Below are 17830 nucleotides of genomic sequence, written 5' to 3' on the forward strand. Positions count from 1 at the left end.
ATTTTGGGGCAAGTAGACTACTTCAGTACCTTCAGTGTTAAACTTATGGTGTTCTGAGTGTCCAGGAGCATTATCCAATATCAGAAAACATTAAACGGCAGTCCCTAACTGGCAAGGCACTTCCTGACTTCAGGGATAAAGTGTTGATGAAACTAATCAAATAAAAAGATTCTCATTGTCCAGGCCTTTTTGTTGTACAACCAACAGACTTGCTGCTGATGTTTATCTTTTTCCTTCAAGGCTCAGAGGTCAGCAGCTATAAAGTGAGGTCAATCCTGATCATAAAGCCTATTGTATTTGCACTGAACAGTAGAGTTAGCCTATCCTTTTCTGTCTTAAATCCTGCCTTGCTTCTCTTCTTTATTAATAAATGTCCTTTGTGCCATTTTATTCCTGAATAGGGTACATTCATCTGCACTAAAGATCTGTTCAGGCAGATATCCTTTCTTCTCAGTAATTTTCTTAATGGTGTCTGGGTGCTTTGCTGATTCCTGGTCAACAAAAGTTTCTTCTCTTGTTATCTGACATTTTTTAAACTAAAGGTCTTTCTACAATTATCAAACAATTCTTTGTTGGCATTAAATTCTCCAACTTTAGATCCTTCACCTTCCTTTTACATTAAGTTGTCACAAAATGACTTCACTTTCTTTCAAATTGTATTAGAGTCTATAGGAATGCCTTTCTTATAGCAATGCTGTACCCACATAAAAGCTGCATTTTCAACATGAAATGAAAAGATATTTTCAAAAAGTGCAAGGTTTTCATGTTTTGGGATGTTGCTTCAGTGACAGCTTCACAAATTTTCTTTTCTTTTTATACAATTGTCCCTATGCTGGTTTATTTATCTTAAAATGGCTGGCCACCACAGCTGCAGACCTCAATGTATGATATCAAGCAATTCAAGTTATTTTCTTGCAATGTCATGACTTGTCTGCTCCTTGGGAGCACTTCCAGTATCACTAGTAGCTTTTCATATGATTCCCATGGTGTTATTCAAAGTTTATGGCATTGCACTATAACACAATGAAAAATATATGAGAGCTGTGAGAGATCCCTTTTTTACCGCAATATATGATTACTGGAAAGACGAACTTCTCACAGGAAGACAACTAGCATGTTGTGACGGAATTTCAGTAGATACTAGCAACACATGAGCACACTACAATAGCAACAGGAGGTGGCTATGAAATTATCACAGTAGTACATTATGTAATACCATATGTGGTATGCAATGTACCACAGTAGTATATTATGTAATACCAAACTGCTCACATGTAGACAACTAGCATCGCATGGCATTTTCAGTAAATACTAGGAACACATGAGCACCCTGCAGTAGCAACAGGAGGTATCTATGAAATTGTCACAGTGGTACATTATGTAATACCATTAATTTTATGCCATTACAATTTCATACTTCTATTATGTTTCTTTACATTTTTCTCAACTACAAATGGAGCCACAAATGCTGTGTATGTGAGTGGGTAAGTTTTGATAAATTTTAACATTTTACAATAGATTTCTGTATATTTTATGCCAGTAAGTTACAAAATAAACTAGTATCTACATGTATTTTATGCATTTATAACATGCCTCATTCTATTTTTTTTTAATTATACTTTAGGTTCTGGGGTACATGTGTAGATCATGCAGGATTGTTGCATAAGTACATATATGGCAATATGGTTTGCTGCCTCCATCCCCCCGTCACCGATATCTGGCATTTTTCCTCATGTTATTCCTCCTCCCCAACCTCCCCACCCTCTACTGTCCCTCCCTTAGCCCCCACAACAGACTCCAGTGTGTGATGTTCCCCTCCCTGTGTCCATGTGTTCTCATTGATCAATACTTGCCTATGAGTGAGAACATGCAATGTTTGATTTTCTGTTCTGTGTCAGTTTGCATAGAATGATGGTTTTTAGATTCATCCATGACCCTACAAAGGATGCGAACTCATTGCTTTTTATGACTGCATAATATGTCACGGTGTATGTGTACCACAATTTTCCTTGTCCAGTCTATCATTGATAAGCATTTGGGTTGATTCGAGGTCTTTGCTATTGTAAACAGTGCCACAATGAACATATGTATGCATGTGTCTTTATAACAGAATGATTTATAATTCTTTGGGTATACAAGTAATGGGATTGCTGAGTCAAATGGAATTTCTATTTCTAGGTCCTTGAGGAATTGCTGCACTGTCTTCCACAATGGTTGAACTAATTTCCACTCCCACTAACAGTGTAAAAGTGTTCCTATTTCTCCACATCCTCTCCAGCATCTGTTGTCTACAGATTTTTGAATGATCACCATTCTAACTGGCATAGATGATATCTCGATGTGGTTTTGATTTGCATATCTCTTAACGATCAGTGATGATGAGCATTTTTCATGTTTGTTGGCCTCATGTATGTCTCTTTTGAAACATGCCTTATTCTTATTTTGAAAATATTTTTAAGCAAACTCTCATCTGTGAGGTTTTCAAAATGTCAAAAATCTCCAAAAATTTTTCCCATATATTTATTGAAAAACTTCACGTATAAGTGGACCTGCACAATTTGAAGCCATGTTTCTCAAGGTTCAATTGTATTTAGTGCTGTTGACAACTTTCTTGTTTAAACACACCTTTCTAGGAGTTGTGATGTATTTCTAACTTGGATTATCTCCCAACTGGCCACTAAATTTTAGTAATCTTTTGTAGGATTAGCCATTCCTTATTCAGAGTTCCACATGGTTTAGTTTTAGGTCTTTACCTCTTCGTATTCCATGCACTGAATGAAACAACCCGATTAATTTAGTTACTGAGAAAGAGTCATGTGGGCTCCAATTAAATGCAAAGTGTTGTGATTATAGTCTTGCAAGGTGTTAAATAAAAATAAAATATGGATGTATTTATTAATTGGCCACAATAAATTATATATAGCAAACATATAAATTATGTTAATAGGATGTTTAGAGTATAGCTCCAAGAATTACAATTGGCTCAAATATGTCCAAAGTTTCTGGAGTCAATAATCTAACAGAAAATGAAATGATTTTAGCAGACTGGAAATTAACTAGGAACCAGTTCTCAGGATTTTGTTGTTGTTATTTACTATATGCTAACAAGAAGAACTTTCTCTTTACATGATAAGATATATAGAAAACTGCAGGAAGCAATTAAGTGGATTTCTACTGACTAGATAAAAAGGAAAACCTAAGTTTGATTTAGTAATTGAACAAGTTTGAACAAGTAATTGTGATCTTTATAGAAAATTTTTACTGCAAGCTACTGGCCCTGGATTCTTTCAATGTGTGAGATTGATTAGAATACAGTCATCAGCAAACAGTGAAAAACAGAAGAGAATCTATGTGAAATCACTTTCAGCTACAGCATTATCATGTTTTAGGTAGTGGAAGATAAATTGGAAATTAGAGAAACAAGCAACTTTTGGGATGTGTCTGGTTTCATGATGAGGGGTTGAATACAAAAAATAAACTGCAGGCACTAAAAAGAAAAGATTGCAGTTAAAGTTATTGAAGAAAATAAAATTATTTGAGCCTTAGACTCCATCTTTGGTCTTGTGACTCTTGTGAATTTTCATTTTATAAGGAGGTTCATGAGGAACAAGGAATATACATCTACAAAGTATACATTTTAATGATATAAATAATGTGTATGTAAAACATTTTTGTGAATTCCACATATCTATTTAATTTTCCTGGAAAATGTGAGTTGATTTTTGTAAACTTTTATATCTGCAGCAACTATGTTGTTGCAAGTAATAAGCAGATATAGTTCTGACATTAATGCTTCTGGTATTTTTATTTACATCCATGAATAAGGTAAAAATAAAACAGCAAAGACATTTGTCAAAACTTAGCTTTTTCTTCAGTTATATGTTTGTATGTTCAACGATCTAGCATAAACCTTCACAAGCCTAAATATGTACTTTTTGTTTCATTTTGTTTACAAAGTATTATCATACTTGTTTTAAATTTTCTTTTAATATTTTAATTCTACATTAGTAAATAACCCCATTATGTTTCATTTTTTACTAATATGCATATTCATTATCATCTTGTTATTCCACTATTTATGGATATTGGGTTATTTCTGACCTTATCTCTATTTTTAATCAGAATATTTCTATCACTATAAAACTTATACATTAAAAATGAAATATAGAGACAAATGAAATAAACAAGTTTATTCATTATTAAATATTAATAAGTTGTCTCACTCCTATGTAATAATATTAATTTTTCACACACTAGATAAGTTTTGAAATGAAGTTTTACTGCTTCTACATACAATTTGGCCAATATATATATTCTTTTGTCTCAGATAAATAAACCTTGACTTGGTTCACAGAGAGTAGAAGACACAGGAAGACAGAAAAGGTAAAAGAGAGACAGACAGAAAGAGAGAGAGAGAGAGAGAGAGAGAGAGAGAGAGAAACTGTACCCTATATTTTTATAAGCTGATCAGAATAGATAGTTTTTTAAAAAATCACAGCTTTCATTTTCTTTTTTAAAAATTATTGTGTACTGGGGCTAACATTTAGAAGACCAAGTTTTACCTGGTATGGTTATTATTACCTTAATATAATAAAGAAATTATTTCACATATTTTACATTGTAAGTTTTTTTATAACTATGCTTTATGCATCATTTGAAGTTAAATGATGCATTCTAGAAATTCTAACACAGGAAACTCTCTCTTCTGTTAAAATATGGCTTGACTGATGTCACCCTGCCTCAAGTGTATTACATAAAAAGCAGAGTGCAAAGAGAACAGCTGTCAGGGTGAGAAGTCTGAACACATTTTTGAAAGTAGCCTGGTGCTGACAAAATGCATTTAGTCATGCTCAATCTTCATGAAATTGAGTTTATTAGATTAGAATTTTAAATCATTTTGGCAAAGAAAAAATTAATTGTATTTAAACCATTAAATAAAACAAAGATATAAATGTATAAGATGGTGTTAAGATTTTAATAAATTATTTTTTTCTTTCAAACTTTTGTGTTTTTTTCCCTAAGAAGCTGAAAATAGGGGAACTCTGATAACTCATTTATTGTACTGCAGTCTGCAATAGTGAGAAAGAACAGAGATTAGTGCTTGAGCATTGACTTGTTTATTCTTCTTTCCTACTAAACTTAAAAACCTCATTTGTTTTTGTAGGAATTCTGTGTGACACCATAGAGATAATTGTACCATAGTCTGATATAGGACACTGCAATCTATAACCTTGAGAAACAACTAGAATGCAACTGGGGGAACAAAAATGATTTTTTTTCTGTATTAGCATTTGATTGTTTCCTCAGTATTATCCAAGAAATTTCTATCTTTTTACAAAATAATCAACTCCTAGAAAATACCTGGAAACCAATAATCAAATATGTCAGCAGGAAATATAATTAACAATCACATACTTTAATACCAAGCCCAGAAAAAGATGCTACAAGAAAAATGGCAGCAACAAAAGAATCTTATGGGCCAATACCCCTGGTGAACATAAGCACAAAAGTCCTCAACAAAATACTAGCAAACCAAATTCAATGGTACAGTAAAAGGATCATGACTCAATGGAATTTATCCTTAAGATTCAGTGATGGTTCAAATTAGGTGAATCAATTATTGTGATAACACCAAATTAACAGAATGGAAGATAGAATCACTTTATCATCTCAGTAAATGCAGAAAATGTTTTTAACAAAACTCAATGTCCTTTCATAATAAAATCACTCAACAAACTAGGTGTAGAAGGAATTTACCACAACACAATAAAATCCATTTAAGAAAAGCCCACAGCTAACATTATACTTAAGGATGAAAATCTGAAAGCTTTTCCTCTAACATCGAGAACTCTTACGATTTCTATTCAACATAGTACTGGAGGTCCTAACCAGGGCATTTAGGCAAGAAAAAAATAAAATACATCAAAATAGTCAAGGAAAAGTAAAATTACCTCTGTGAACAAATGATACGATCTTCCACAGATAAAATTCTAAAAACTTCACCAAAAAACTGTTCAAAATAATAAATACATTAAGATAGCAGAATACACATACACAAAAATCAGTTATATTTCTAAACACTAACAACAAACTATCCAAAAGGAAATTAAGAAAAATCCCCTTTATTGTAGCCTCAAGGAGAATGAAATACTTAATGATAAACTTAACCAAAGAGGTGAAAGAATTGTACCCTAAAAAACTACAAAGCATATATATATATATATATATATATATATTTTTTTTTTTTATTATTTTATTTTATTTTTTTTTTTTAGAGGGAGTTTCGCTCTTGTTACCCAGGCTGGAGTGTAATGGCGCAATCTCGGCTCACCGCAACCTCCGCCTCCTGGGTTCAGGCAATTCTCCTGCCTCAGCCTCCTGAGTAGCTGGGATTACAGGCATGTGCCACCATGCCCAGCTACTTTTTTGTATTTTTTTAGTAGAGACGGGGTTTCACCATGTTGACCAGGATGGTCTCGATCTCTTGACCTCGTGATCCACCTGCCTCGGCCTCCCAAAGTGCTGGGATTACAGGCATGAGCCACCGCGCCCGGCCTCAAAGCATATATTAAAGAAATTAAAGAAGATACAAATAAATGGAAAGACATCTGTATTTATGGATTGTAAGACTTACAAATTTTGATAGATCCATACTACCCCAAAGTGATCCACAGATTGAGGCAATCCATGTCAAAATCTCAATGCCAATTTTTACAGAAAAGAAAAAAAAAAACTTTTAACATTTACCTAAAACCATAAAAGACCCTAAAGAACCAAAACAATCTTAAGAAATAAGAACAAAGCTGGAGGCATCATACTTCCTGATTTAGAAATGTATTACAAGCTACAGTAATTAAAACAGTGTTGTACTGGCAAAAGAATACAGACATATAGAGCCCAGAAATAAATCCACATATATACGGTAAACTGAGTTTTGACAAAGATGCCAAGGATACACAATGAGGAAACTAGTCTCTTCAATAAATAGAGCTGGATATACACATGTAAAAGAAGGAAATTGAATTCACAACTTTTACCATACACAAATTCAACTCAAAATTGATTAAATATTTAAATGGTGGACCTGAATATATAAAGCTCCTAGAAAAAAAAGTGGGGGAAATTATGACCAGTTTTGCTAATTATTTACTGGATATTACACCAAAAGCACAAGCAACCTAATCAAAAATAGACAGGTAGGTCTACAGCACACTAAACAGCTTCAGCATGTATATACATACACACACACAGAATCGATAGTGAAAAGGTAACCTTAGGAATGGGAGAAAATATTTTCAAATTATGTATTTGATAAGTGGTTAATATCTACACTCTATAAGGAACTTCTAATACACAAAAGTAAAACAAAAAACAAAAATTATTTGAAAATAGCTAAAAGACTTAAATAGATACTTCTCCAAAGAATAAATATGAATGGTCAACAGATATAAGGAGAGACGTTCAGCAAAGCATCTCTAATCATACGGGAAATACAAATCAAAACCATCATGTCACCTATCATAGGTTAAAATGACTATTACAAAACCCACAACAACAACAAAGCAAAATATAACAAATGTTAGTAAGGATGTAGAGAAATGAGAACTTTTGTATACTGTGAGGAGGAAAGTGAATATGGTATAGCCACTGAAAAAATTAAAAACTACTTAAAAAGTAACTGTTAGTAGTCATCAGACTATCATATGATTCAGCAGGCCTATAACTGGGTATATATTCAAAAGAATTGAAATCAGAATCTCTAATGCTAATTGTACCATTACTCACAATAGCCAAGATATGGAAACATCTGCCTATAGACAGATGAATGGCTAAAGAAACTGTGATATTTACTTATATTGAAATACTGTTCAGCCTTAATAAAGAAGAAAATCCTGCCATATGCAACAAAGTTGATTAACCTGGAGAAAATTATGCTAAGAAAAATGTTCCAGTCACAGAAGGGTAAATACAGTATAATTCCACTTATTTAAGGCATCTAAAATAGTAAGACTCATAAAAACAGAAAGCAGAATGGTGGTTACTAGGAATTGGAGAGGAGAATGGGAAGTTACTGTTCAATGGGTATGAAAGTTTCAGTTATGTGAGATAAATATGTTCTAGAGATCTGCTGTACAACATTGTGCCCATAGTTAGCAATATTGTATTGTGCATTTAAAATTTTGTTAAGCGAGTCAACCCATGTTAAATTGTCCTTACCATAATTTTAAAATCACAACACATACTTACTATGCATTAATACATAGCTACTAAGCATATAGAATCTATAACATAAATCTTAAGATAAATATATTCTACCAGGTAGACACAGAGATTTATTTGGTAACTATATTTAAACTGTGGGGAATCAAGTTGATTGTATTTTTGCAAATTATGAATTTGACATTACCAGATGGTATTTTATGCATTTTGATTTCTTTAGAGATTAAAGTTTATCAAATACGGAATGCTGTATTTTGAATTTTTCTGAAATATATATTCATTCCATGTGTCCTATTAGAAGAGTTGTTTATTCATTATAAGTCTTGCTTCCCATTACACATTTTTCTTGTTGAAGGCATTCAAATAATGTTCTTAAAACACCTTTAAGGAAAAGATCCTCATTAATTAAAATTAATGATCCAAGTCATAAAAGGCATTTCCCTTTCCCCATCAGGTCCCTGAGGTCTCACTAAGTGTTATTAGGAAACATTTCATTTTAGTAGATGTAACTTCCAACTGGGTTACTTCCCACCTAGCAATTTTGTGGCTGACATATTTTGTGACATAGTTTGACATGTCACTGAGAATAATTCCCCCATTAGTGTTTATATATTCTTAAGCAAACAAAAATAAAATGAACAAAAAGCTAGCTTCCCACTTCTAACTACTTTACATTCCTTCCACTTTCATACACAATGATCAGTGCAATATTATCAGGAGACCACTAAATTCTCCTTATTGTCTCCTTCACATCTGTGAGGTATTTTGCCATCTTACTTAGGGTAGTACTCTTGTAGGGCTTGGCAGCTTTCTTCTTTCCTGGGTTGAGTCTTTATTCCTGTGCCCTGAAGCATATGTAGAGCTCTCTTTTTTGTTTTCCCCAAGAACTGCAAGGAACTTGTATATTAAAAAGTTTCCTCTCTTACATTTTGGAGTTTCTGAGGTACGTATGCTACTTTGTAACTTTTTCTAACACTCTACAAATTTAAAGTAACTTCTTAGGAATTTATAATACAAAAATGAAAAAGAAGTATTAATAGAAGAGGGAAGAAGGGGAAAGAAAAAAAAGAAACATAGAGGAGAAAAAGAAGGTAGAGGTGGAAGGGGAAAGTGTGGGATAAGCAGAGATGAAAAGAGACAGGAACCAGATGAATGAAAGGTGAGAGAAGAGTTAGGGAAGAAAGGACACCTACTCACACTATACAGTGTAATACTGTTTATAGATTTTAAAACCAGATTAGCTGTTAGTATCCAATTTTCACCGTTTCATGACTAAAAGACAGTGAGATATTTATTTAACTTTCTCTTGCTTCATTACTCATTTAAAAAATGAAGAACACTATTATTTTATGATGAACATGATTAAATATAGACACACAAATGTGCATAGTCCATGGGCTCCTGAGGAAGAAAGTGCTTCAACCAGCTTTGAGCCACACATACATAAGAAGGTTTTTGTTGATTGATTGTTGATAATTTGCAGACACTGATTCACTTCAATTTACTCTGTTTCAGACAACTGAATGAATATTCTAGGCACCTGCACAACACAGGATTACAGGCGAAGTAGAAAAGATGAATCATTTGTCAGGGCTTATTCAAAGCTTCTAATGCAATCTTCTTTCATTCTACAACAGCCTACCTTAACTTATCTGATACTTCTTCATCTAAGAGTCATTGATTAGATCGGGGTAGATGTTCCATGATCATGTTATGGTTGTGTTTTGTTTCTTTGTTATACAGTATCTTTTTACAGAATGTTATTTAATGTGGTTGCCCATATGTCTGACTATCTTGTCTTAACATTTAATATATTGAGAGCACATCTTAAACAGTGGGACAGACTAAATTTCCGTTTCAGAAATGTTCAATTTTAGAAGTCATAGTACATTCCCCCAACACACACACACACACACACATCACATCACATCACATATATTTATAGATAGTCTGTATGTTAGCCAGTAGCTTCTGTCATCCTAGAGACTTGGATTATGGTGCCCTGAATCTCTTCCTCGGCAACGCAAATTAGCTTCTAATGCCCTCTTACAGATATTAAGAGGGATATATCCAAGATCATATATCCCTACATTTTCTCATCATTTGTAGACTATGCTTCATCTTTCAGTGTCCTTGTCCTTTAACTTAACAGCTCTGTCATGATACTCAGAGAAAGACAAAGACGATAATTTCGATGTGTGTGTATTCAAAAATTTAAAAGTTTTACCCAAGGAATTTTAATTATTCATACTTTTATCAGGTTATTTCTGTTCTGTCATGGAAAGATCAATTAAATTAGAAAATATGTGTCTTGAATCAGTTGGCAGTGTTTTTAGTTCATTATTTCACACTTTTAAAACCCAAACAAAATAGCTTCTTAGGCAAATAAATCCAAATATTTTCAATGACTGGACTTTAATATTCTATGAATTTATCTCACAGAAAAATTATACATGCACACATACACACACACACACACAGTCTTTCTCATTCTCATTAAAACTCTTAATGTTTACCTTCAAGCATTAAGTAGGCATTATCATATGTTCCACAGCTGAAATTCTTTAAAACTTGCATAATAGCTTCACAGTCAAAGCAATTATCTCTATCACTGCCTAACTGGGCAACTTGTTCTCCAGAGCTAAATTAATAGATATCATTTAATGGTCAGAGCTATTTCTAACCTTTCCATGACTCTAGGGCACTGAAACTGTTTGTTCAATCTACTGCACTTACATAAAAAGCTGCTGCTAACAGCTTGGATTTAGCATCAATTTTTGATAACAGAAGGTCTTTCACAGCAGGGTCAGCACACTCGGTGTGGTGCAGTACAATGACAACAAGATCTGTCAATATTATGAAAATGCAACTCAGCACACTGATGTTAAAAAATGAGCAGCTAAGCTTTCTTATGGATTTATACACTGTACCTTCATTCATGCTATCACATATTTTTGAGCAGAAAAGAATGTATTATAAAATAAATAGAAAAAAAATGAATCATGAAAACTGATTCAAATACCTGAAGAGGCAATCCAAGTCAAACAAACTAGAACACATAAAACAAAATAATTTAAAATTTAAGTTTTATGTATGTAAAAACTTGAGTGTATTTATTCCTGAAAGTAAACATTTCCATAAATAAAAATAATTCATGGTACATATACCTTCTTGAAATTTTTTACTTTATGGTGAATGTATATACTAAAATATTTTAACTCAAAAAAGTAATAAGGATATTTCAACTCAGAACACAGTATGATAAACTAGATACAGTATTGGTGAAAAGCCTAGCTGTACATTTTATTAGTGTTGTGAGAGGATTTCGATAATATTGGCAGTCATTTTTGCTACTGTTCTGCATATGAAGGAAGCTGACTCCTCTGAGAAAGATGATTATAGTGAGTATTGTAGTAAATCATTTTTATATTGTGATTTGTTCTAAAATGTTATCTTACTTGGAACAGGTTCTGTATTGCAGCAATATGTGTTGATCTCACATCTACTAGTAATAAACAGGTTTTTAAAATATTTAAAAATGTCCTCTGGTCTGTATTCTGGTATTGAAGAAATTATAATTATTAGTGTTACCAGCTGTATAAAAATTGTAAAAATAACAGGCAATGTGTCATCTATAAAAGTATATTTAAATTTACTTTGGAAACAAAATCTTGGGATACAAATTTATTTTCTAAGTTCTTAATTTCTCAAAAAAAGTGCTCTAAAAAAACATGAATTAAAATATACCACTGCATATCACAACATAACTAGCTACTTCCAATACTATCTGAATTCTAACAGAAGGCAGAAGTTCAACAGAAGCTTTTTAAAAAAGTTATTTAAAAGATATTTAGGTCTAGAAGGAACTTGGTGAACCATAAACAAAAATGTGGCTTTTCTTGGTCTTTATAAATTGAATCCCGGTGTTGAACTCTATTTTCTCATATCTCTCTCTCCTTATTTTATTCAGCTTCCCCAGACTCTTCTGTTTGGTGACAACTAAGGCTTTAATATTGCTGATCTGCAGATGAAACTGCCAGAAGCAATTCTGTTAATGGATCTTCTAAAAGTGGTTTAGTAAAAAAACAATGTTTGTAAACGTTCTTTTTGGTTAACTAAATAATCAACTAAATAATAACTAAATATTAGAACAGAAATTTTAAAGCAAATGACAAAATATAACTCTCTTTTACAGAGTCACTGCATTAACATGTGTATTTCTTTCCATTAAAAAAGTTAAAAAAAAAAAAAAAGGTATATCCAGTAACTACAAGAAGTATACACTGAACTTTTCCTTGATTCTTCTTGGTGTGAACTTCAAATGTCCTTTCCATTATCTGAACAGTGTACTGTCAGTAATATTAGTTCTGAGAAGACTTTTAAAATCTTCAAAGACAACATCTTCTTATTTTCATGACAATCAAACAAGCTTATAAATTTTTCAACACATAATAGAGTGTCAGGTAGCTTAATTGATTTAGTGGTTTCTTAAAATAAATAATTGCTCAGAAATTGTCATATTTGCATCTTCATCATAGCCTTATAAATGTCATTAGACAATGGAAACAGAAAATCCATTAGTATATATTTAGCTAGCAGTTCTGAATGCTGTGCAATATATTTTAAAATATCTATTTGATTGAATTAGGATTGTTTTGTCCCAGTATGTTGGAATTACATTTAAAGCTATGATGGATGGTGAGCTCTCACATAAAGTCACTTTTCATTGTAAAACCATAATGATTATAATCAAAATCAATTTCAAGGGTTCCAAGCCCTTCAGGATGACCACACTGGCCAAAATAATAGAAAATTAAAATGATTTAAAATCCATTTTAGCCCTGTGTATCTTAAATATTATACTTTATCACATTATGTAAATTACATATATTTGCAGCAGAGTCTAGTTTAACAGCCTCTTATGTCCTCATGCAAGTGATGAGTGACATACTATCCACTTTGTAATGAGTGCATAAAATGATGATTTTGTAGGCAAACATTCCCATCCTGCTGGCAGATGGTATAAAGGCTGTTGAAGAACCTTTTCAAAGCAAGTTGAAATAGTCTGATAATGAATAAATAGCAGATGCTGTCATTATGGTTTTTAGAATACACACAAAATACATTCTAAGATAGATTCTATTGAAAGCAAACTTTAGCCAAATTTGTACTAGCATATTTATTTTTAATTTAATCTTCTCACTACTTCAGATGGATCAGAACTATCAAATACTGCTATAATTATCTCAGATGGTATCCTCAAATGACTTCCTACCTACATTTATCTATTTTGATTATGATCATACAAAAGCATATAGTATTTTTCAATACATATCTTTAATAAAAATATGTTGTACACTAAAATATAGCTGCAATTCTGACTTTCAATTTAATTCCCCCTTTTTCTCTGAAAATAAAAATTTAAAGCCTTAAGGGTTTATTAGTTTATTCTCAATTTTTAAATTATTAGATAGAGAACATTCTTGCAAGAATCCTAGAAAGAATTTATCTTTATACTTTTATTCAGATATGGACTAATTATTCCCATTGTGATAATGTGAATTTTGTCCTTTGGTTCAGTTTTGTTGTTGTCATTTTTTGACCACTTGCTCTATGACTTTCTATTTTATTTTATTTTATTTATTTATTTTGAGACAGGGTCTGAGTCTGTCACCCAGGCTGGGGTGAAGTGGTGAAATCTCAGCTCACTACAACCTCTTCCTCCTGGGCTCAAGTGATCCTCCCACCTCAGTCCCCCAAGTAGCTAGTGCCACATGTGCATGCCACCATGCCAGGCTAATTATTTGTATTCTTTGCAGAGACATGGTTTTACCATGTTACAGCCCAGGCTGGTCTTGAACTTCAGAGTTCAAGCAATCCACCCACCTTGGCCTCCCAAAGTGCTTGGATTACAGGTGTGAGTCATCAAACCTGTCCTTTGACTTTCATTTATTTTAATTCTGTAAAATAAAATTTATCCTTTGGCTTTCTTCATTTTTAATTTACCTTGAACCTCTAAAGTTGTTAACACAGTTCAAAATTTGGTGATAAATATTGAGAACCCCTGGGTAGGGAAAATAATGTTCAGTTTATAACATGCCAGTGAAGAAACATTATAAATACTTTGCCATGAGTGTGGCTGAAATGATTTTAGGAGAGTTTTATAATCATATACTATCTGTTGAACAAGCAAAGAAATAATGTGTTTTTTTAAAACATTTGAAAGGCAGTTTTTCTCAGCTAGTGTATAATTTCGATCAAGCTGTAATGATATACTTGGAGGAATTCACTGTTTTAGTTGAGACTTGTATGCTGTATTTAAAACTATATTCCAAGCATTGCCATAAGTTTCAAATTTCAGTTCACTGTGTCTGGAGTGGGAATATGGTAGAAATTTTAAAAGTCTCATGAGTTTTTGTCAGTTACGTTATAAAGAAGGCTCTACCTAAGAGAATCTTTTCTTTTGTATTATCCCTGAAAATAAGAAGCTACTTTGTAGTATTTACTATCCAAAGCTTCCTTTTTCTACAAGAAAACTTTCCTTCTTTTCTTTCATGCTAATAGTTGTCTTCCTCACTTTCATTATGATGTTTAAAAAAAGAGAAGTGAATAGTATTTATTTGTTTACTATCTCTAGCATATTTTAAACGGTTTAGATGAAAAGCACATTGTATGTAAATATTCTATTTGTCACTGTGTCTGATGTAATTTACATTAAAAGTACTGCAGTATACATAGTGGGAAATATGTATAAGTAAATTATTTTAATCCATATTCCAGGCTCAGTTATTTCATGTTAATTATTTTGAGCATAAATATATGGTCCACTTGTTGTTAGCTTTTGAAACAAATCACGGTAATCAGACCAAAGGTGATTATTTAAGCATTGTAAAAATAATTATCCAAAACTTTCCTGTAGCATTACATAACATTGTTGAGCCTAGAAATAATTATTCTTTAACAAATGGGTTTGGTCTAGTGGAGATGTTCCAATTTCTACCAAAGCAATGCTGTTATGTCTGCAGTAGACAGTTTGTGTGGAGGTCCAGGGGCCCAGCCAGGTACTCTATTTCTAAATTCCTTTTCTCTTTGCTGTGGTCTTCTGACTTATTTTTAGTAGGGGAAGGTTAAAAGAACAAACATGTATTTTTTTGTCTGTGTGTACCAGAGGTACATTTTAAGAAGTGCTTTCACATTCTACAACTTTTCTTTTTCCTCTTCTAATTGATGGGTTTACAAAGTAGGTCTATATTCTTCTTTCTCTTTTCTCTTCTGATGTGCAGGAGTAGATGATAAGATGATCTGTACAGCTTAAAAAAGCCACAGATTTAACAAGCATGGAGGCACTTCCTAACTCTCTTGTGTAGGCCCATCATCCTTTCTTGAATGAGTTATATTAATTAAGTAAATCCAGCTGCCAAATACTTTCAGGATATCATGTGAGCATGAATATTCCATGACATCTCTGTTTTCCACCATCACAAATGCCTTCTGAATAACTCTGTCCATAAACATCTATAATCAGAATCAAGACATCAGACTTGTTTCTGTTGTGGAGGAATGTGACTTTCCAGGGACTTCTAGTCCTAATTGCAGAGAAAGTGATTTCATCAAGAGAAGTTTATTGCTGTTGTTTTTTATTGCATACTCATAAGTGTTTAAACATACAAAACATAGTCCAAAGACTGGATTTTATTTAAATATTTTTCCTGGTGAAAAATTACTAGAAAAAAATTGGTGTATAGCTTTTGTGTACATGTTAATAGAATAGGTTAATTATAGATATCAAAATAATAAAACAATTGAAGAATTAATTTAGGTAAATTCAAAGTAAAATTTTATAAATGTGGGCATGAACAAAAATACTAACTCAGTATAACTTGAGGCTGAGAAAGAAGCAGCCATGCTAGAGCACTGCGTAGTTTTTAGTTTTTTATTTCCATTAAAAGTATATTAATAATTTCCCAATTTTTAAATAAGTTGCTTAGATTGCAGTTTCTACAATTGCAGAAATGCATTTGGAAGTGCTATAAATAAAAGTTTGGCTTTTATTTATAAAAAAAATGTAAAGGTTTTTACATTCCTTTTGAAAATGTTTAATTTTGACCGTTAATTTTATTTATTTATTTGTTTATTTATTTATTTTTTGCTTCCTGTTCTGGCAGGTTTGCCCTTTTAAGTGATAGTTTTTAAACTCCTTTTAGTAAATTTTGTTTGGTAAATTGCCTTGAAAAACATACAAACAGAAAAAGATATGGAAAAGTTTTAATAATACAGTGACATTCTATTTTCATTATGATATTTTTATTCTGAGACAAAAAGGGAGGACAAATTAGAATGGTTTAATGATCTCAACTCCAATTCTCAAAATACCCTTCATTAATCTTTGATACATTTATCCCAATAGGCTTACAAACAATTATTCACTCTGAATTACAGAGCAATCAGTTACTTATTCTTTAGATCTCTTTATATTCCTGCCTTCCTTCAAAAATTCCCTGGTTGCAAAAAAACAAACAAACAAACAAACAAAAAAAAACTATATACATTTTAGATTAATAAAAGATACAAAGCAGAAGTAGCTTATTTGCAAGTAATCCATGTGTGCTGTTTACATTTAGATTGCTTTTTAACTTTTCTCATTAGATAACTCTACAGCTTTAATCCATGGAGTAAGATTAAGTTAAAATAGTTCAGAGTTTGCTCCAGCCTAGTATTAGAGCTTTAATGTTTTTATGTCTTTTAGAAAGGGTTAAATGTAAACATTAGGAATGTATTTTGGCTCAATAATCCCGAGATGATAAAAGAGAGAGATAAGGGGAAAGAGAAAATAAAGGTGAACAGGATAAATGACTTTCTCCTAAATTTAATAGTTGTTTGCTTTTTTTTCTTAAAATTATTCTTTGAAAGTGAATGTCAATTAAACAGTGGGAAGTTTTCTGCTCAATAATCTTTATTTTAAAGAGTGAAGAGAGCTGATAGTTGTAAATGGTAAATTGTAATATAAAAAGTAGAAAATAATATAATTTTTTAAAAAATATATATATTTGAGGTAAGTAAGGAAGATGATTGCTCCAAGTGCAGACAAAACCAGATAAATGATAACCTTTAATCACTAGATATTACCAACCAGGAGAGAAAAGAAATGAGCAATTTATTTTAGCCTTTGGTTTATCCTCATTTACCATTATCTCATTGAGGGGGAAAAATAAATCTATAAAACTTTTTTTTCCAGTTCTTTTCTGAGTTAAAATCCTCTAATGCCATGTCTATTTTAAAACTTTAATCTACATGGTAAAAGGTATAAACTATATCTTCAGAAAATTGTATTATCTTATCATGATCGTAAGTGTTCTTCTTTCTCCATTCCATATAGTTTAAAATTATTTTGTTGGTTTGTGTGAAATAATGGCATCAAATATATAACATGGCAGGATGCCATTGTATTACTTTCTTTTTTGAAAATCATAATTAAAAATCATAATTTCTTAAATGCAACAAAACATGTACATTATCAGCGACAACCAATATTGCACATTTTCTATAAAGAATCATATGGATCAAATCTACAGAAACAATGTTATCATGACCTTGAAGTGCAATGCAGGCC

At 32.0% G+C, this 17830-nt stretch overlaps 1 long non-coding RNA gene across 1 annotated transcript in view; it reads left to right on the forward strand.

The window, feature by feature from the left end:
• LOC104651246 (uncharacterized) overlaps positions 1–17830 on the forward strand; it is a 99599-nt gene that overhangs the window by 45253 nt on the left and 36516 nt on the right. Inside the window, exon 6 of the long non-coding RNA XR_744740.3 lies at positions 15200–15281. This is a non-coding gene — a long non-coding RNA (uncharacterized LOC104651246). The remainder of the gene's footprint in view (positions 1–15199; positions 15282–17830) is intronic.

Source organism: Saimiri boliviensis, chromosome 16, assembly GCF_048565385.1.
Source record: "Saimiri boliviensis isolate mSaiBol1 chromosome 16, mSaiBol1.pri, whole genome shotgun sequence".
Lineage (NCBI taxonomy): Eukaryota > Metazoa > Chordata > Mammalia > Primates > Cebidae > Saimiri > Saimiri boliviensis.